A 21,904-nucleotide genomic window follows, 5' to 3' on the forward strand; every position below is an offset into this window, starting at 1 on the left:
TTTTTAAAACTGTTTTTTAGAACTCCCTTCAGGAGGCTTTACCCTGCATATTGGCAAATATCGGTGTTAACCTCGTGAGGGACTGGGAAGGGGACAAGATTATTCACTTTTTCTTCATAAAACTTTGTTTACTTTCTTAAAATGGGCATATATTATTTCAGCAATTAAAAATATTAAAAAATAAATTTGGTCACAGAGAAACTAAAAAGACTGTTCCCTTTATTGGGATTTATGTGACCTTTTACCATATGTACAATTTCTTTCTTTCTTTTTTGGTACCAGGGATTGAAACTAGGGGTGCTTAACCACTGAGTGATATCCCCAGCCCTTTTTGGATTCTTTGTTTTCTTCCTTCCTTCCTTCTTTTCTTTCTTTCTTTTTTGTGGTGCTGAGGAATTGAACCTAGGGCTCTCTGCATATGAGGTAAGTACTCTACCAGCTGAGCTATATCCCAAATATTTTGGTATTTTATTTGGAGATAGCTTTTCACTGAGTTGCTGAGTGCCTCGCTTTTGCTGAGGCTGGCCTTGAACTCACAATCTTCCTGCCTCAGCCTCCCAAACTTCTGGGGTTATAGGCGTGCACCACTGCGCTTGGCTATACGTACAATTTCTTATAAATGTACATGCTGCACATAAGTACCTTTACAAACACATACATACATAAGTATATTTATAAATAAATTAGCATTTATAAAGAACTTAGGATATTACCCTGCATTTAGTGAATCAGGACACAGTAAATTAAAAAAAAATGTGCTGTGATTTAACAAAACAAAGGATTTGCTTTAAATCTGTAAGTGAAAGGAAATTCTGAGTTAAGGGTGAAAATACAGCACTCAGTTGAATGTGGAGTGAAAACACTGCTGGTGGAAAACTTCTGATGTTTTTTTGTTCTCTTTGAGAAACTGGAATGAGTTAAAGTTGAGGAGCATGCTGAGGTTTAACTCATTCCATCGTTTCAGAGTGACACGAAACGTGATTTAAGGCCAGCAAGCCTGCCCAGGTTTTTAGTTCTTAGTGGAAGTTGTCTGTCTTTGATTGATTATAGAGGACCAGGGGTTCTGAACACCTATTGTGACTGACCCAAGGCTGAATACAGCCAGGGGGATGGTTTGCTGCATTCCTGTGGTTTTTCTGGTTCTAGCCAAAGCCCTTGGACTTGAGTAGCTATTGGATTGATCTGAGACTCTTGCACTGGACCCTGTATCCATCCTACGGCCTCAAGGGGTCTAGGCTATTTCCAGGTCAGACCAGGGAAACTCAAAACTCAAAAAAGGATAGTAGTTGTCTCCAAACTTGGCCAGAGTCTTTGGTTGCCTGTAGAACTGGAGGTGGGCTCTGATCTGAAAACTTGGGGAACAGGAGGCCGGGCCAACCAAAGCATTCACCACCAGGATGGCCTGAGATAGCAGCCAGAATCCTACTCAATCTCCTGCCCAACAGGGCGGCCAGGCTGCCTTGACCTTAGCTCAGAGGGTTCAGCCAGCCCTGAACCAGCTTTGCTTTTTGCCCAGATTATCCACTGGTGTCAATATGATCTTCCACCTTAAAACTTTCCTTGAAGGCACCCCCCCCCCAAAAAAAAATAAACAGAATTACATTTGCATTGTATTTTTGCAAATATATTTTTCTGATCTTAGTGCATGGTAGCTTTTTTTCTTTCTTGTTAAAAAAAAATCTTTTTGAATTATAAAAAATGCTGTTACCAAGTATTGATGTTCTTGCTAAAAAAAAAAACCAAAAAAAGTGTAACCTGCTTTTATTGGAATGGGAAATTCCACAGAGACTTATGAAAAAGTGCAGGGGCTTCTTTTGTGTTCTTAGGCACTAAGTTATAGAATTCAATTGTTCATGGATCGATAATGCTACAACTTTTAAAGCTGAGGTTTCTTTAGGTTTAAGAGGAAGTAATTTCAGGAGGAATTAAAAGTAGATTCATCACTACATAGGGAGGGAGAGGTCGGGACTTTTCTAATGACTCTATTCCAAGTTGAGGAGCCAAGTTCAGCCCCTGGAACTAAACACCAGCGTCCTTCCGGCTATTCTAGCTGTGGAGGGAAGTCCAGGAGAACCTCTTGTCCTAAGACAACTGGGTAGGGTGGAGACCAGTCAGAATTTACGAGGGTAAAGTACCAGAAGCTCTCGATATCCAGGTTATAGGTCTAAATTCTTACTTGGCTTGTTAAGCCTTTTTTAGTCCCATGAATTAGAACCCCATGAGGACCTGGCTTTGCTGAAGAGGTAAGAGTTTATTTATAATTAATGCATGACAAAATCAGTCCTCCTGGCAGTTAATTATATGCACATTTAATTTATAAGGTACCTAAGCATTTCAGTTTTATTCTCATTTCACTTCAGTTCTTCAAAGACCTATCCTGGCCAAATATTGATTGTAATATTTAGAAAAAGTCTGGCCACTTCTTTTTCTGATTACGAACAAGTCTGATCATGGTTGAAGAGCCACTTTTTTTTTTTTTTTTTGGTGAGGAGGGTGGGGAGCTACCAGGGATTGAACTCAGGGGCACTCGCCCACTGAGCCACATCCCCAGCCCTATTTTGTATTTTATTTAGAAACAGGGTCTCACTAAGCTGCTTAGTGCCTCCCTTTTACTGAGGCTGGCTTTGAAATCTTCCTGCTTCAGTCTCCCAAATCGCTGGGATTATAGGCATGCACTGCACCTGGCCAAAGAGCCACTTCTTTTAAAAGCTTTGTCTACCTGTTTGTTAGTAGAGATTTAACAAATATTTGTTAAATAAATGAAAAAAGAATCAAAGATCAATTCTATTTCACAGCATTTAGCCAATTCATTTCTGTCCAGGAAGAATGGGCATAAACACTTGTCTTCTAATGTGGCTAATCTCAGCATTACACGTGATGTGTCATCCAAACATCCAAACGAATTACCATCCCCCATTTTATTAATTAATCTGTGAGCACAACTTTAGGGTGAATTTCTATGTTGTATAATGGACCCATTATATCTATATCAGGATTTCCTAATATGGGAAATATTGAAATTTTGGACCAGATAATTCTTTGCTATGAGGGACCCGCCTGTACACTGGAGGATGTTTAGTAGCATTCTGACCTTTGTCTACTAGATACCAGGAGGAACCTCTTCCCTTGCCCCATACCCAGTTATGACAATGCAAAATGTTTTTAGATATTACCAAATGTCTTCTGCTGAGAATCATCCTCAGTTAGGAAAAACTCTTTTATATTTTATATAGAAGCATAATATGTGGGTTGGGGATATAGCTCAGTAGTAGAGCACTTACCTAACATGTGCCAAGTCCTGGGTTCAATTCCCAGTACCGCAAAAGTAAAAAAATTAAAAAAGAGTAATATGTGATTATGCCATTTTAAACAATACTAAAATTGGGGGGGGGAACAATAATCTTTGTTGTTGTTGTTTTGTTTTATTTTGTTTTCTGTTTAGAGAAGGTGTTCTGTAACATTCTGCTCCAAGGAACACATGCCGAATGGATTTTTCTCTGAGAAGTAAGGCTTTTGTTTATGGGGATAATAAGTGTTGTTTGGGAGTAGAGATTTATAGTTATGAAGGTTTACAAAAATAATATTTGATTTGATTACTTTTGGAACAGAATAAGAGGAAAACAAAGACCCAAATGGTCGTAACCCTTACCTTGATGAACTCTTAAGATATTGAAAGCAAAATTAATAAGTGCACATAGTAAAAAATTGGTACAAGAGGATAAAAATGAAAAAAGATGTCTTTCTTCTTCTGTTCCAATCCCCATTTCTCCCCAAAGTGAATTATGTTCATCATTTTTCATTTCAGAAAAAAAAAATGTTTACCGTCAGTAAAATTCAAGTTTCCCTTTGGGAGAACTGGAATAGACCTAGGTGTGATGTGACCCTGGGGTGGAAACAGGGTGGTGGCTTGAGCCTGACGCCAATTCTAAGCAAATCAGAAAGGAAGACCTGGCTTTGCTTCATTAAATGGGTGTGAGATTATTCGTTACTTATTCACCCTCCCTAGGAAGGGAGAGTCTTCTTTTTCCCAGGGTGCACTGGCCACATATTTTGGAAATTTAGCTGTTTTTAGCTTAAATCTGATAGAGTTTTAACTCATGGAGCAAGCCAGCCGGGACCATTTCTTTGGCAGAGAGCTCTGTCCCCGTCTTTGTTAAGGCTGACCTGTTGTGTCGGCCCCAGGGACTCATTTACTGCCTTTTTCCTTGGTACACAGGGCACCCACTCTTTCCCTGCATTATCATGTTGTTCTGGAGGGAACAATTCCTCTTTGTTATGCGGCTGAGGTTCCCCAGCCAGGCTCCCGTGAATGGATACAGGTTCCTAGTGAAAAAGCACCCGTGGGTACTGTCACTGTCTTGTCCTTAAAAGGTGCCTGTGGGTTCCAACAGCTTTCCTTAATGAGTCGGCTATTCAGAAAAGTTCTGAATTTGTTTGATGTCCTGAAGCATTTGAGGCTCTTGATCTAAAAAATGAAGAAATTCTCAGTATTCTGTAAGCATGCTTTTCTTCCAGTGAATGAATCTCTTTATGCGTTCTAGTCACTAACACCCTAAAGTTCAGACACATACAAATAAAAAGGGCCATTTGTATGGGGAAAGAATATTGCAGGACAACAGAATTTTTTGGTTATTTGTGAACTTTCATGACATTTCCCTTCTAAATATATTGCTGTTTGCTCATTCACTTATTCAAGCAGAAACAGACATCAATTAAGTGATAACAGTATGTAAGAGACTTTAAGGCACTGTGTGGGATATACTGGGAGGGAGCATAGCAGAGTGACTAACAGCTCAAGTCTGGGAATAAAAATATTTGTCAGTTTTGCCTCTGTGTGCTATGAGGAAGTCACTTAACCTCCAGCCCAGATTCTTCATCCAAGAATGAGAATAGTGATAGTATTGAAAGCATTAGTTGAGACATGACAAGGCATATCCTGTCAAATATCTTCTAATTACTAATTTGATGTTCATTTTTTTAAAAAAAGCAACTTTCAGATTAAAAGGACAGTTCTGGAAATAAATTAAATCATACATAGTAAAGAGAAGTAAAAAGGAAGATCTATTGCAGAAAATAAGTAGCATTAGCTGCTATAACAAGCAAGCCCCAAGTTAATGATAGGGATAGTTTTCTAGGGTATTGATACTCCTAGTGACCAAGGGATCCTGTTTCCTTCCACTGTGGCCTTCTAGAGTTTCAGAATCAGTCAATTCAAAGTTCATGAATAGGAAAAAAGAGTTTGTGTGAAATCCTGCATGGAATGTTTTGTAGGAGGGCATGGTGGCACACGCCTCTGATCCCAGCAACTTAAATCACTACAGTCTGGAAGTGATGAATATCACCTCTGTCTACATTCTACTGCTGTAAAGCAGCGGCACAGTCCAATTAAATGATTGCCCAGCTTGGAGTCTTTTAATTAGTTTTAATGTTTTATAATTATTTCTTCATTGTTTAGATTACTTTCCTGGACGTGTTCTATAATGGTGACATTATTAATGATTTTTATAAGTAAATGTCTTACTGTACTAGCACAGTTTTACTCTTCTCAATTTCTAGTGAATATTAATTCTTACAGCCCTCTGGACATTGATAATAATATTGCAATATAAAAATTGTGTTGAGCCAGGAGTGATGACCCACGCCTATAATCCCAGCAGCTCGAAAGGCTGAGGCAGAAGGATGACAGATTCGAAGTCAGCCTTAGAAACTTGGTGAGGCTCTAAACAAGTTAGCAAGACCCTGTCTGAAAATAAAAAACAAAAAGTGGGCAGGGGATATGTCTCAGTGGTTAAACACCTTTGGGTTCAATTCCTGGTACCAACAAACAAACCAAAAACCAAACCAACAACAATACCTAAATTTAATTGAATACCTAAATGGTATTTAGAGGAATAGCTAAAAGAGAAAGAAAATTATGCTTGTTGTGTTTTCAGTCAGCTCTTTCACTGCTGTGACCAAAAGACCTGAAAAGAACAATTTTAGAGAAGGAAAAGTTTCTTTGGTGTTTACCATTTCAGAGGACTTAGTCTACAGTAGCTGACTCTGTTTCTCTGGGCCAGAGGTGAGGCAGAACATCATGGCGAAAGGGTGTGGAAGAGGAAAAATGCTAAGGACGTGGCCACTAGGAAGCAGGGAGAGTTCTCGCTCACCAGGGACAAAATATAAACCCCAAAAGCACATCCCCAGTGACCCACCTCCTCTAGCCATAACCTACCTGCCCACAGTTACTTCCCAGTTAATCCTTATCAGGGTATTAATGCACTGATGGATTAAGGCTCTCGTAACCCAATCATTTCATTTCTGAAATTCCTGGCATTGTCTCACACATGAGCTTTTGGGAGATACTTCATATTTAAATCATAACAGTAGTCTTTCACAGGTTTCGATTTTTTTTTTTTAGTTGTCAATGGACCCTTATTTTATTTTATTTATATGTGGTCTGAGAATTGAATCCTGTGCCTCACACATGCTAGCAAGCTCTCTACCACTGACCACAGCCACAGTCACAGTTCCAATTTTAACAGTAGAAAATTTGTGCTTTGCGATCAGACTAGTAAATTCCGTTCAGCCATTTTTTGGAGTACGGTTTTTACCCTCTCTTGGCCTCAGCTTCCTCCACTTATAAAAATAACCACTAAAACTTACTGTGATTATGTCTTAGGAAGTAGATGAGATACCTGAAAACCACAGTTCTTGATATAGAGCCTGTGCTACATAAATGGCAGCTGCTTCTCTGTCCTTCTCTTCCTGCATTCTACAGCCTAGGACCAGCCATGACCAGCCCTGGCTTCTTTCCTTAGAGTTTAATCTGGAGGGAGCACCCACTGAAAATCACAGGAAAATATCTAATGGTCCACAAATCAGGTGGAATTCTGAGATAGGGAGATCACAGAAAAGTCATTTGAAGACTCAGAGGGCAGATGGTTTGTAAGCTGGGGGAAGCGGAAGGCAGGATAGATTATCTAAAGTCACCAATTTCAGGGTTGGAGAGGTCTTTGAAGAACAGCATGGCATGTAATTGAAAGCATGGGGTTGGACATTAGACCAAGCAGGTTCTAACTCTCTCATAGCTCTTCACTGTGTACCACTGGGCAATTCACTTAGTCTTCTCAGTCTCTGTTTTCTCATCTGGAAAATAGGAACAATAGTGTCTCCTTTAGTGGCAGTTTATTTGCAAAAATCTGTAAAATACTTAGAGCCTCAGTAAGTGAGGTCCATGGAGCCCCTGCGGGGTGAGTGAGGAAACAGGCCCAGAGAGTATTAACAGCTTGCTCCAAATCATTTAGGCAGCTAGTTAGGTACTGGATTAGAACCTTGCATTAGAACCAGTGTGAACCAAGTCAGAGAGCTTGCAAATGTCACATGGGCCTAGGACAGAGGTAGCAAAGGAGGGTTTGGGTAGAGAGAGAAGGGGTAACACCAGCCCTTGAAAGCAGAGAAGGAGCTCAATGGATGCAAAGAGGAAGGGAATATGATCCTCACTTCTTGGGCAGGGAGGTATTTCATGCAAACACATTCTGAAATTCCATTGCAAAGAGATGAATGATAGAATTAATACAATATACTTTGACTCAAGACCAGGAATACAGTCATTCAGCCACAGAACCCAGCGGAGACAGACCTACTAAAAGGCACCCAGAGGCTTTGCATCATTCTCAATCTGTAGTCAAGGAAACAGGAGGCTAAAAAAGACATTGCCACAGAAACACTGATTTGAAAATATCTACCAGAGAAAGAGGAGAACCAGTTATGTATTTTGTGCCCACGTTCCCATGGTAGCACGTGTATGTACAGAATGCCTAGTGAGGAACAGGTGTAATTGTATGTATATATGCATGCACACATGTGTGCATACATGTAGTGTGTGTGGTGTGTGTGCATGTGGGTGCATGGGTGTGTATGTGTTGGTGATGGGTGTGGAGGATACACAGCCCCAGCTCAACCTGAGACAGTTGGGAGAGAAGGAATAAGCACACAGTCTATCCATGAATGGACAAGGAATTCCCAAGAGCTTTTGAATTTTTAACTGTTGTGCCAAATGAGCAGTGGCATAGCATCTCAGAGTTCACTTGAGGTCAATAGAGAAAATTATCAGCTAAAACCTGGGTCCTTGAATGCATGCAAATGGGTAGACACTGGGTGGGAGTAGGGTGGGCGGTGTGATGTCATGGGAAGAATGGAGGCTGTGGGGTCAGATGCACTTGCTTTGGAATCCAGGCTTTGTAATAATAATTCATTGTGGAGCCCTTGGCAATTTGTTACACAAACACTCCAGTGTCTGAGACTCATCACTGAAAGAGAATAATAAAAGCTACCTTTAATGGTTTTGTGAAAATCATAGGAGGTGTTATAAACACATGTACCTAGCATATAGGAGACACTCAGCACTATTATTTTCCTCCTCACTCTTCTCTTTTAAATAAGAGAGTTTTAAACCTTAGAATAAATAAGAATCACCTGGAAGCTGCAGTCTTGCTTCACCCCCAGGAATCTGCCCTAAAAGTCTACAAAGGGGACTCAGGAATCCGTCATCTAACTAGGGTCACAGGGATCTATTGAGATGACCCAGCAACTGTATGTGAAGAAACATTGTCCTAAAAACATGAGAAACTAGAGAAAAAACAGAAGTCAAAGAATAAAATCTACAATAAGTAACAGACATCCTTTTTGGATACTTTATTTTCCCATGTGGCTGAGGAGGTATGGCAGCCAGGTCACTTCCAGAGATGTCAGTCATGGTGGCCCAAGTCAATAAACCACACTGATGGCAAAAGCCTTGTTTGTAAGTTGAATCGGGGTAGTTTCAAGACCAGGTGATGGAGCAGAGGGCCCCAGAAGTTGTGTGGCCCATCTCCATAGTTGTTTGCTCATTTGTTGCTTCACTGCTTTCTTTATCTATTCATGAGTTGAGTGCCTGCTACGTGAGGCTTACAGGACATGCTCACGGCCCTCAAAAATCAGAAGATGCTAAAATATGACACCTTAAATCTCAACCAAGGACAACAGATCAGAATGTGATGGAAGTACAAACTTAGTACTAGACATAAGTTCTACAACTATGGGGACCTAGAGATACGGGTCCAAAAAGGCTTATTGGAGCCTTTGGGAATTAGGCTGGCACTTGAAAAGGGAGTTTGAGTTTTGAATATATAGAGCCAAGGGCAGGACATTCCAGTTTTTTCCTTTCATTGAATGCTTCTTTTTATAGTCATTTTGTGGATTGTTGTATATCCTTTAGCTATTATTGTTGCTGTTCAGACTGGTGCCTCTGTACTTTGCTAATTATAACATGCTCTGTTTCCTAGGAAAGAGGAGCATTCCTGTACTTCTTTATCAGACAATCCTTTGGTTAATTTCGCCTGCATATTTCCCCAAATCTATTTTAGAACAAAATTTTGATATTCTAGAAAAAACTCCATTAACGTGTATAAAGCATATGGCTTGATCAATTAATTAGGGAAGAAATTAAAATAGCTTGCAATAGTTTTTCTGTTTAAAAATGCTGTTTCAAACTCTTTTGGAACTTGCTTAGGTGCAGGCCCAGCACCCTGCCCTTTTGTAGGCTGCAAAGCTGTGTGGCGCTGGGATAACCCCCCAGAATGACCAGCACTGGTTATCTGCCCTTGGTAACCCTGAGCAGTGTTGTCACCACTAAGCCAGGAGAGTTCTGCCTCACAATGGCAACTCTAATTGAGCGGGTTAAGCTACAGACTTTGCCAGGCACCAGAATGATAATGTTTCCCTCAGCCCAATTCTCAAATCAAGTAAAAAGGAAGGGAGAGCCAGGTCCAGCCTCCTAGGTCCCAATGCTGCTGGCTTTGTTGGTTTCTCCAAATAGTTCCTATTGATTAACTGGGGATCTATGGGACACCTGTTAAAGAGAAAAGGTACTAACAGGTATTGAGCACTGGTAATGTACATCTGCCAATCCTTAAACCTGATACTAGCTCCGTGTTTAAGTACATTCTCTACCTGCTTTATCTTTTTTTTCTTTTTTATAACAATCCCATAAGTAATAACTATTATTAAATTACTAAGTAAAGGGCCAAGTTAATTGTTAAACTATACTTGCACAGTGACATGGAACAGTCACTAGTCTATTTAACACCAACATTTATGACTTTTTTGGTATAGCACACATTGTCCAGCTGCTTAATATCCAAACTCTTTAATGGTTTTGTGAAAATCATAGGAGGTGTCATAAGCACATGTACCTAACATATAGGAAACACTCAGCCCTATTATTTCCTTCCTCACCCTTCTCTTCTAAATAAGAGAGTTTTAAACCTTACAGTATATAAGTTCAAAGAGGTATGAGTGCAGATATCTGCTGTTACCATGCAAACTACATAGGTACTGCCAAAACATAGGGAAATCTGGGTTTCCATTAAGGAAATAATAAATGTAGTTTTCCCAGGAAAACTAATATCTGTAGCATCTTGCAGTGTAGCCATCTCAGGGGTGTGCTGCAGCCAGGCTGTTTGTCATGTAAAAGCCAGTTGTTAAACTTTCAGGAATATTCTGAGTCAGTTGTTAAACCTAGCTATTAGTAGAAATTAAATTACATAACTTATGATTAAGCAGTGTTAAAAAACAAAGGTCATAATTATTCATAATCTGTCACTGCCTAACCATTATTACTACACTTTATTATTACCTCTGCTCTTGAGGTAGAAATACTATAAAATGGTACTATACACTGTGTGCATCTCTTCAAAGCAGATATTCAGAGATGTTCTGTTGATTTTGTTGAAATCAGCCATGAGAATTGTAGCTACACTATTGGCAAATACTATGAACCCAGGGTGTTCCTCCAGGGAACCAGTTGTGAAAACACCAGCATACTATAGGCAGTCTGCAGATGAGTGTTTCCTTCATAAGGAAATAAACAGTCCTAATGAATATCTTTAGTAAGCTCAAAAATGCCGTCCCATCACTAGGGTCTTGGCCGAGAGAGCAGAAATCAGGAAGACAGAAAGGGTCAAACTGTGACTGAGCACTAAAGACTCCTTACAACACAGGGATTCTGGGCCATTCGCCCAATTCTGGCATGCATGAGCTTCCCCAGGGTCCTGGAAGCCATTGCCCCAAAGGAAACCCAGGCTGAATTTATTGTGCTTCTAGTGCCCAACCAATGAAAGCCCTGGTCTGTGGCTTTTTCCAGAACACTTCTGCTTTCTGGGTCTCAGTGCAAATGGCCAAGCAGTGGCAGCCCTGGCTGGGGAGGTGTATGATCGTGACATTCACAGAAGGTGGTGGGGCTGGTACCTCATTGGCTTTCTTTCACTCTCTGTTACTCCTGTTTCTGGGCACTGCCAGCCCATTGCCCCAGTGAGTGCATAATGCTGTACCTTGGCCAACCATCCCCACAGAGTCAGATTTATCCTTGGGAGTAGGTGTCTGGAAACAAGTAAGACCGAGACATTGGGAAGAGGATCAAAAATGAAACTCATGGCAAGAGAAGAGACTATAAAGTGAAGTTGAGATTTTAAGGTAAACATGAACTTTTAGGATCCTGGAAACTTGGTGGGTGGATACTCATGACAGAAATATAGTTAAAATTTCTTTGGATGTTATTTTTTCTTTACCTCTTTTAAAAAATTTTAAATCGATGCTGGGTGTGATGTTGCATGTCTATATTTCCAGCAACTCAGGAGGCTGAGGCAGGAGGATTGAAAGTTCAAAGTCAGTCTCAGCAACTTAGTGAGGTCCTAGGTAACTTAGCAAGAACCTGTCTTGAAATAAAAAGGACTAGGGATGTGGCTAAGTCCCCCTGAGTTCAATACTAAGTTCTAAAAAAAATAATAATAATAATAATAATAATAAAATTTTAAATCAATTCATGTCACTGAAAAGTATTGAAGAGGAGAAGATCTGGCCCATGTCTTATTGCATAGTAGAAAATTACATTGTGCAGATGTGCCATAATGTATTTAAAGAGTTCTCTATTGATGAACAGTGAAGTATTTTGTTGTTGTTGTTGTTGTTTTGTGTGTGTGTGTGTGTGTATGTGTGGTGCTGGGAATCCAACCCAGGGCCTTGTGCATGTGAGGAAGTACTCTGCCAGCTGAGCTATATCCCCAGCCCCAAAGTTTCTTTTCAATTATTTCCAATTAAAATACTATAAAAAATGAATATCCTTGTAAATATATTTAGTCTACTTGTACAGTTATTTCTGTAGGAAAGATAGTAAGTGGTAAAGTTGTACAGTAAATGGTATGTGCACTTACAATTTCAATAACTTTTCAAATTGTCCTTCTAAAATATTTTACTTGTGTATACTCCTACAACATTAAAATATCTACTTTCCCCCTCATTTTTATCAACATGGTGAATGCACAATCTTTTTAATTTTGGCCCATCTCATAGCTGAAAACTTGTATCTTGTTCTTACTTTGCAATTATTTGACAGTATTTAATCTGTATTTTTCCTGTGCATAGCCTGTTTGCTAACTATCTGCTAATTTGATTGACTTTCTCTTACTGATTTCACTTTTATTGTTTTTTTTAAAAAAAACTTTTAATTTATTCTTTTTAGTTATACATGACAGTAGAATTATTTTGATATACATATATGGTTGTATGAGTTAACGTAAAACTTTTTATATCTTTATATATGAGGAATATTCATACTTTGTTATGTGTTATATTTTCTCAGTCTTCCATTTATCTTTTGTCCTTATTTAATTTACATTTTATACCATATCAACATTTTACATTTTTTCATAGATAAACCTGCTGATCTATTTTCTTCGCAGTTTCTGGGTTTGGGTCTTGTTTTGGATATTTTCAAACACTGGTAAGATGAATATAAAGCCTCAAGGAAAAAAATAAGCTTTAAAATTTTGATGAATGTCATAAAAAGAAAGCAGCATTTATTTAATAATTCATTAGATATTCTCTTATGTGTGGAAGCAAAACAAGAAGCATTTCTCCAACAAGATGAATAAATATTTTTTGCAGATCAGGGAAGAAAACTGTAGAAAGCTGTGCTGAGCCTTCTGCACACACTGGAACAGGCAGGGGATGCAGCGAGGGAGCCGGCAGGAAGACCGGAAACGTGTCTTGACATATATATTTCATTACTGGCTCTACAGGCAACGTTTAGCATTGGTTTATTCTGTCTTTATTTTGCTAAGGAGAAAATTTAAAAGAGAGAGAGAGAGAGAGAGAGAGAGAGAGAGAGGAGAGAGAGAATTACAAGTTTATCAAATGTTTGGAGTGACCATTACATTCAAGCTCAGGTTTATCCCACCCAGGTTTTTCTTTCTATCATGAATTTTAAATTATGCATATAATATTCCTCTAAAGAGACCAAGCAATTAGTTGGTAATGAAATTCATTAAGTGGGAACAAAACTATCCAGATGTTTTGGACAGAATTCATTAATCCTGAGAAACTAAGGATGCTTTTATTGGCTCATAGCATCATTTTACCTTCACTTGAGATATTAAAATTCTTATGCTCTTTTCCCCCATAGTTTTTCTTGTTACTTTAAAATATTATCAATGACTAAAGGAACTGTGGATATCTTAATAATTCAAAAAAAAATTTAAAAAAATCAGATCACTCAAATTTAATGACTCAAAATACCTTGTTTGCAAAAGGACTCCCAGTACTTTTGGCTACATAGTTGCTTGAAATAGCTCATAAAGGAATAGGAGAGAAAAAAAAAAAGTCTTCCATGTTCAGCATTTTAGGATTCCATCTGTATGAATTACAGGGTTGAACAAGAAGAAATACTCAGCTAACTGGAAAATCCGTTACTATGGAGAGTATGGTATATGAGAGAGAAAGGAGAATTGCAGGAAAGCCTGTTGCACAGTGAGATCCAGGTCAGGGTCACTGGAAAGGAGGCAAGAAACAACGGTGCTGATCTCAGGTGTCTATATGCCATTGCCTGAGCAATGGGTAATAGACAAGCAAATTTGCTATTCTAACACCCAGAAATAAATATGATCTCATGGATATGTTCCGGAGACTTGATACAGAGACTCAATGACAAGATAGAGGAATGGAAGAATAGACTTTGTCTAAGAAACATAACCTATAGGAAGATAGATATGTGAAGAATTCATCAATTGAAGATGGTGCTATGCTGGACAGTCAATGGATACAGACAGGAAAAGAGAGGTCAAGAGCAGCACAGAGCTGAGTAAGACGCTAGCTCACCTTACTTACTGAGGGGCTTCTCTGGTCTCAAGTTTCTCTTGGCCCCAAACCATTTGTGTATGTCACTGAAGTCATGCCTAAGAGTTCTGTCTTCATTGAAGGAGGAACCACCAAGAATTTCTGAGAGATAGGACTTGTTGGGGACTGAATTTTAAAGAAGACAATTTTTATTAGTGTGGCAATCACCCTCTGAATGAGGTCAATAAAACCTGGGACCCTAGAGGCATTTATAGGCCACATGGCAAACCCTGGACTAACAGAGTATAGAGACAAACAAGCACCTCAGAAATTACAGGCAAATTAGGAGACAGAAAGATGTATGTGAAGGAACATTATTTCTGCCTAGGGTTGTTGGGAGGGAGCTGCACAGAAGGTGGTATCCCAGTTAGGCCCTGGAAGCAGAATAAAAAGCTAGAGACTTGGGAGAGGCATGAGGGCATGGGCAGCCCAGGCAAAAGGAAGCCTGGCACGTTCTGGGAAGAGTGGGTAGCTCTGATGTGAGCACAGGGAAATGGGCTGGGATCATGGCTGGCTGCAGAGAGGCAACCCAATTGTGAAAGCTGGGTAAATCCTAGCAGCAATGAAGAACCATTACAGAACTTTAAACAAGGCTCAGACTGAGCAGACTGAGGTATCTCTGGAAAGACCAATTGCAGCAGTAGTGCAGAGAATGGACAGCATATGAGAGGGTAAAGGTAGAGAGATCACTCAGGAGTCCATTGCCTGTGGGCCATGGGAGCTGAGAGGTCCTGAACAGGGTAAGGCTGGGCAGTGGATATGGAAAGGAAGAAGCAGTCAGAATAGAACTCAGTGGATACTGATTGGTCAGAGTCTGAAAGTTTGATTCATTGGGTGACCTAAGACGCTATTAACTGAAAGGCAGAACTAGAGGAGCAGGGACATGGGAGGCAGAGATGACTCTGACTTGGGACATCTTAAGTATACCAGTTACCTATTGTAGTACAATAAATGACCCCAAACACAGTGGCAAAAACAACCATTTTATTATGCAGTGAGGATGGCATGCCTCTGCTCCCCACTCAAGGCCTTAACTGGAAAGACTGGGGGTGACCCAAAAAGTGGGGAACTGGAGCAGCTGTAGCTGCAGGAGCCACTTCCAAGATGACTTGGTCACTCACGTTCCTGACCCCTTGGTGGGCAAGACCAGCAGGCTGAACTCAGCCAGCACTGCCACTTGGCAGGCCACAGGGCGGTCAGACTTCTTACCTGGGCAGGAAGACCATCAAACCATCAAACAATGGCCTTGGAGGACCTGGCCTTCGAAGACTCCTGTCATCACTTCTGCCTTACTCTGTTGGTCTAAGTAGTCACAGGTCTTGCCGCTTCGAGAAGAGGAGGACACAGATTCCATCTCTCAATATAAGAGCCCAAAAGTTTGAGGCCATGTGTTAAAACTGCCATCAGAAGGATGAGATTAAACACAAGAGGACAGATGGGAGACTTTAATAGGGTTCCATGGATCTCAGAAACCAAATGAATATTAAGCTAAGGAGGAAGGAAGTCTCCAAGATGAATATTGACATTGAAATTTCCCACATTAAATATTGGTGGTAGTGATTGGGAAGGTGGGCTGGGGTTGAACACCAGCGCCACATAGTGTATTTGCAGTTTGATCATAGACAAGTTTCTTAATCTCTCTGTGCTCCACTTATCTGTTATTCCATTTTACTGGGTATAATAATTGTATAATAATAATAATTGTAAGCTACTTGTAAGAGTTGGTGAGGATTCTAGTAAAGACATGTAAAAGAAGCTAGGAGTGGTGGCACATGACAGCTTCTTTTGCATACCTTAACTAGAATCCTAATCCCAGCTATTTGGGAGGTTGAGGCAGCAGGATAGTACATTTGAAGCTAACCTGGGCCACTTAGTGAACCCTGTCACATAATAATAAAAAAAGACATAAATTTCCTAGTACAGCACCAGGCACACATTCACACTCCAACTCTTAGCTATTACTGTTTACAAAACACATGCACATGCATTATCTCATTTATTCCTCACTAGGACCATCTGATGTAACTTTTCACATTATCGTCATTTAACAGATAAAGAGCAATGACCCTGAGAGGTCAGGTAACATTTTGAAAAGTCACACAGCTGGGAAGTGACAGAGCTGCGACTCTCAAATCTGCTTTCCTGCTTCCAGAGACTCAGTTCTTCCCACGGCTGCACAGCTGCTCCCCAAACAGGAGCATGCTCGGGACCACTCCTGGGCCCACCCACACTGTGGAATTAGCTTCCTGGCAAAGCCACTGTGTTTCTAGCACTGATGCGGTCCTCCTGGGAGACGCAGCGGCACCTGCCTCTGCCTTCGCCCACCACCGGCATGTCTGAAATTTACTAGAAGCAAGATGCCGACAACTGTGACAGCAGGTGTGACGCCCGTGGGCATCCAGCCTCCCTGCCTGAGATCTTCAGACTGCTGCCTTTGCTCTGGAATGGGAGTGGGGTGGGAAGCAAGCAAGGCCAAGAAGAACTCAGGACTGGACACATCATACACAGACATTCCTTTGGGACCAGCACCAGTTCAGATGCCAGGTCCAGAAGTGCCTGCCCAAGACAGCTGTGGGAGAATGCTGAATAAGGATGGGCCTGCCTTTCCCATGACCCTTAGGGCCCCTCTCATTTCCTGGACGCCCCTATTCGGCTGAGCCATAGCTCCTCCCTATCTCACCCTGCTGCATTTTTTTTCTATCTGGGGGGCTCAAAAATCAAACAAGGAAATACTCAAAACAGTGACACATTTCCTTTGACTCCTTTAACAGTTTAAAACATGGACACATCTGTGAGAATATTAATCTTCAAACCCTGCAATAGTCCGGAAAGGAATAACAATGTCCGCTGCTTTCTGTTAAAGGTCACCCTCTAGGCTCTGAGGAATTTTTCCTGAATTACAAAAGAGGGACAGATCAAATGCCTGTCATAACACACTCAGAAAACAAGGAGCAACCAGAAGTTCCCATTCATCTAAGGAATCTTTGAAAATCCTGCCTTGGGTGGGGCAACATTTGCTAACAATAAAAAACAGTTCACTTGGCAGTCAGCCCTGGGTACAGCCAAAGCTAACCAGCCCAACTGTCCCTCCAGGACTGTGTCTCACCTCTCAAGACTTCCAGGAAGTTCCTGAGAACATCAGGAACTATGTCCCAGCTTTGGAGTGTCACAGCACATACCTTCCATCCCTGTTTCCCCTGCACCCACGTCACAAGGGAATTTTCCTCTGAAGGCCAGTGGGGCTGTTTCACCTTTCCCCACAGTTAAGCTGACCAGAGTCAGACTAGGCCAAAGTCATCAGGCAGAACTACTCGCATATTTATGTGATTCCTACTGGTTCCTTGGCTTCCTGCCTAGTGCAGATTCTGAGTGATGGGGTACTGTATGGCAAAACCAAACACATCCTATCAACCACGCAGCCACAGGGCTATTTCCAGGTGCACTCGTCTTCTTTGCATGGGTTTGTTAAAAAGCACTAAAAGAACAGTTGTCATACAACTTCAAAGTCATTTGCTAAATCCTTTTTATAATCAACATTTTGCAATTTCCACAATACTCTTGTAGAGGTGGCAGGGAATTTCATTTTCTCTTTTTTCTCTGAAAATATGATTGTGACTTAAAAAAAATTGGTGACCCTGAAATATAATCTAGGACTAAGTGGTATAGAATTACTACATGTTTTTGTTTTGGGTGATATCGCTGGCAATAGTGTTGGAAGCAAGCTGAAGAAACCTTCTGCCTGGCATTGTGTAGTGAGGACACCCTTTATACTTTCACTGAATTCTTTTAATAACTCCAGCAGCTTTGGTGTGACTGGTGTGAGGAGACATGTGAGCATGACATACAAACTACCCCGTGGCCTGGGAAGACAAATGTCACAAGTGTTAGGAAACAAACGCACTCAGTCATCGTCTTTTCCTCCCTTTGTAACAGCGTTTCTCTGTAACCAAAGAATTGTCCTAGTTATTTAAACAATCATTTTCATTTGTCTATTAAATAATCTTCCTAGGATCAAGACTTCAAAAATGAGATAAGGAAACCCTATATCTGTCAATTTACTAATTTTAAAGCACGTTCAAATCAACTGTTGTGTCTTTTCTTGGTCCATAATACCATCTGCGACTTGGGCAGAGCTGCTGTAATTGTTGTTGCTTCATGAACTGGAAAACTGATGTTTATAAAGACAACATGACCTGCTCCAAGCCCTGCCTTGGTGTTACAGATTCGCCAGCATTTGGTTGTGTTTGGTCCAAGCTGTCTTCCCAGTGATTCTTGGGATTTTTAAAATTTCCCGAGAGGGGATGACTGTTAGATGATGGGAGTCAAAACGTCTCCAAGTCCATAATCGTTTTATGTCAGACACACATTCACACCACACACACTCCACATAAATTGCTGAAATGTTTTGCCTATGCATGTTTTTGGGTTTTTTTTGCGGGGGAGAGCGGTAAACTGAGAGTATAAGTGCTTATTATAAGAGGAATATTGTTCTGTGACGTGATGCGATGGTTGAAGTTTCTTGTGGCGAGGTGTGCTTTGTGTACACAATGTACACAAACTTGATTGTGTACAATTCAAACTTGAGGCCCCCATGATCACTTTTACATTTGATTTTTTTTTTTTTTTTTTTTTTACAGTACTGGGAATAGAACCCAGGGCTTTGTGCATGCTTGGCAAATATTCTACCACTAAGCTACATCCCCAGCCTCGAATTTGATAATTTGCTAGGATTCCAGAATCACCAAATCTCTTACAGTCACTATTACAGTTTATTATAGTAAAAGGATAAGATTAAAACAGCAAAGAAGGAGGACATGGGCTGGGCCCACAAGAGTTTCAAGCAGGAACTTCCGGTTGTCTCTCCCAGTAGAATCATGGACAGCGCTAACTTCTCTCAGAAAGAATATATGACAATATGCATGGAGTGTTGCCAATCAGGGACCTGAGCCTTGACATCCAGAGTTTTAACTGTTACCTTTGTTATATAGACATGGCTGATTACCTATGTGATGATTTTAGTCCCCAGCCCCTCCTGAAGCCATGCTAACACCACGTGGCCCAAGATCCCCACCATAAACATCATATGTGTAGAATAGACTTTCTGGCATGGCCCAAGGCCCCTGGTAAATAAGACACTCTTACCAGGCAGGGAATTCCAAGATTTTAGAATTTACTTCACAGGAGCGAAGGGCAAAGACCAGCCTCTTTTACTGCACAAACATGTACTGGAGTTACAGAAGCCTAATAAAACAAAATGGAGGAAACTAGGCAGGCAAGCAGATATCTAATAGGGATTTTCCTATTGTCCTTCCGGCTCAGTGATACTTCAGAATTACTAGACACGAAACCGCATACTGGACATCATGGGCTATATAAGGGACTTTCAAGGGAATTTCAACTGTAAAGTTTGACTTTTAAAAATTATTTTCTCACTAACCCCTGTTCCCACCACAGCTAAATATATAAGCTGCTCTGCTACTACTACCAAAAAGAAAAAAAAAAGTAGGTAAACAACTCCCCCCCCCCAAATAAATTATTTTAGTAGAAGAACTAAATCTGGAAATTCAGTTTCTGTTATTGCTACAATTAATATTCTAGCCATGAAAACTGTGTTAGGTTGTAAGTTTCTTTTGCTTATGATTGTGAAACACAGAGCTAGGAATGTTGGGGACTATTTTTGGAGTGTCTCCTTCTAGTGTAAAGTTGACTCAACAATGAGGAAATTATGTGACCTGTAAGATTACTTAACAGTAAAACACAGCCTGCCCTCTGTGTCCATGGGTCTGCATCCATGAAGTCAATCAACCATGGATCAAAAATGTTTGGAAAAAAATTGCATCTATAAGGAAGAGACTTTATTTTCTTCTCATTATTCCCTAAATAATTCAGTATAATGGCTATTTACATAACACTTACCTTGTATTAGATATTATAAGCAACCTAGAGATAATTTGCATATGTTATAGGCAAATACTCTGCCGTTTTATATTAGGGACTTGAGCATCTGTAGATTTTGTTATCTGTGGGAGTTCTAGAACCAACCCCTGGTGGAAACTAGGAATGACAATTTTAGGCTTTTAAATCTACAGAACTTAAAAAAAAATAGAAGACAGAGTAATTGGAGGAAATTTTTATAATAAAGAAATTAATACAAATAAAAAGCAACATGTTTTCTCTGTCACAAAATCTATCCTTGACGTTGGTGGGTACATACCAGCACTGGGGGCTCTGTCTTCATGTTGAAATATTGCAGATCATCTTATATAATTCATCAACCAAAAGCATTCCATCTGTGAATCTTAATAAGTTGGCAATGAATTTCTGTGGTGGAAATCGGTTATTTTTTCTCCTCTCTTACATCTTGATTTATGGCATGCCCTTTGCGGGGGGTGGGGGGGGGCCATGCCCCAGCACAGCAATTCTAATGGTTTCATGTAGCCTGTCATGAACACAATTACCCAACAAAATATCCTATTACCAATAAGCATAGATTTTTGGTATGACACATTAGCAATAGATCTTGCAAATCTGCTTTAAAAAAAAAAAACCCTTTTGCACAGTAGATAGGATCAATAATTTCCAGACTTTAGGATTTCACAGACTAGATAAATTAGCATAGTTTTTGAAGGAACTGACATAGAGTTGTCAAATATTTTCTTTCGCCAAATAAAGACAATGTGAGGGGGAAAAAATCTCCTAGAACATTATCTAAAACATTTCACAAAAGAACAATTTTTCAGTTAACACTCAGGTTAATCAATTACTGATTTATTTGCCTTGTTTTTCTGTTTATATTCTACTTTTTCTGTCTAGATTTGACATCAATCTTTTAAATGACATCTTTTAGTAGTTATTTCAATGAAGATCTGTGGGTAGCTAACTCTGTTAGTCATGGAGATAGAGTAACGGAGTGAATAACCATGGACTCTGGAGCCAAATGCCTGGGCCTGAGTCCCAATTTGGCCACACGAGAGTTGTGTGACCTTGGACAAATATTTAAATACTTAACCTCCCTGTATCTTGGTTTTATTATCTCTAAGATGGTAATATTGTAGTATCTACATCAGAGGGTTGTCATGGGGATTATGAGTTAAAATATATAAAGTATGTAAAATAGTGCCTTGTATAATTGTATTATATATAAATGCTTAATATTATAATTAATCTGTGCATGTTTGAAAATGTTCATATTTTGCTTCCATTCTTGAATTATAGTTTAGTTTGTCAGGAAATTCAGTGTTGGCCATCATTATCTTCATTACTTTTGATATCACTCCATTCTCGCATCTATTTTTGTGAATAAAGAGTCTGCTATCGTGATTGTCTTTCCTTTATAAATAAGAATCTCTTTTATTTCTGATTTGTCTTAAAGGCGTTTCTCTTTACATTTGATGCTCAGTGGTTTTACTCTGTGTGTCTATGTGAGGATCTAATTTTATTTTTTTAGTTCAATATTCAGATTACTCCTGAAAGACATGAAGACTAGAAAAAATTTTTTTTCTTTGATCCTAGAAAATTCTCAGTCATTGTATAATTTAGGACTAGTTTTGACTGTAAGTGACTTTTAAAAAAGCTAAATTAGAGTGGTTTGTATGAGATAGAAGGGTTTTTTTTTACACAAATTATGTCATCCAGTGGTGTGTGATGATGATGTCAGGGGCTCAGGGAAACTTCTATTTATTTTCAGGAAGCTAGTTAAAACCTTAAATCATCA

At 39.8% G+C, this 21,904-nt stretch overlaps 1 long non-coding RNA gene across 1 annotated transcript in view; it reads left to right on the plus strand.

Moving 5' to 3' along the window:
- Positions 1-2,105: 2,105 nt before the first annotated feature.
- Positions 2,106-21,904, plus strand: part of LOC125617170 — a 69,906-nt gene continuing 50,107 nt past the window's right edge. Inside the window, exons 1-2 of the long non-coding RNA XR_007348072.1 lie at positions 2,106-2,243; positions 3,443-3,504. This is a non-coding gene — a long non-coding RNA (uncharacterized LOC125617170). The remainder of the gene's footprint in view (positions 2,244-3,442; positions 3,505-21,904) is intronic.

This window comes from Marmota marmota, unplaced genomic scaffold (assembly GCF_001458135.2).
Source record: "Marmota marmota marmota unplaced genomic scaffold, marMar, whole genome shotgun sequence".
Taxonomy (NCBI): domain Eukaryota; kingdom Metazoa; phylum Chordata; class Mammalia; order Rodentia; family Sciuridae; genus Marmota; species Marmota marmota.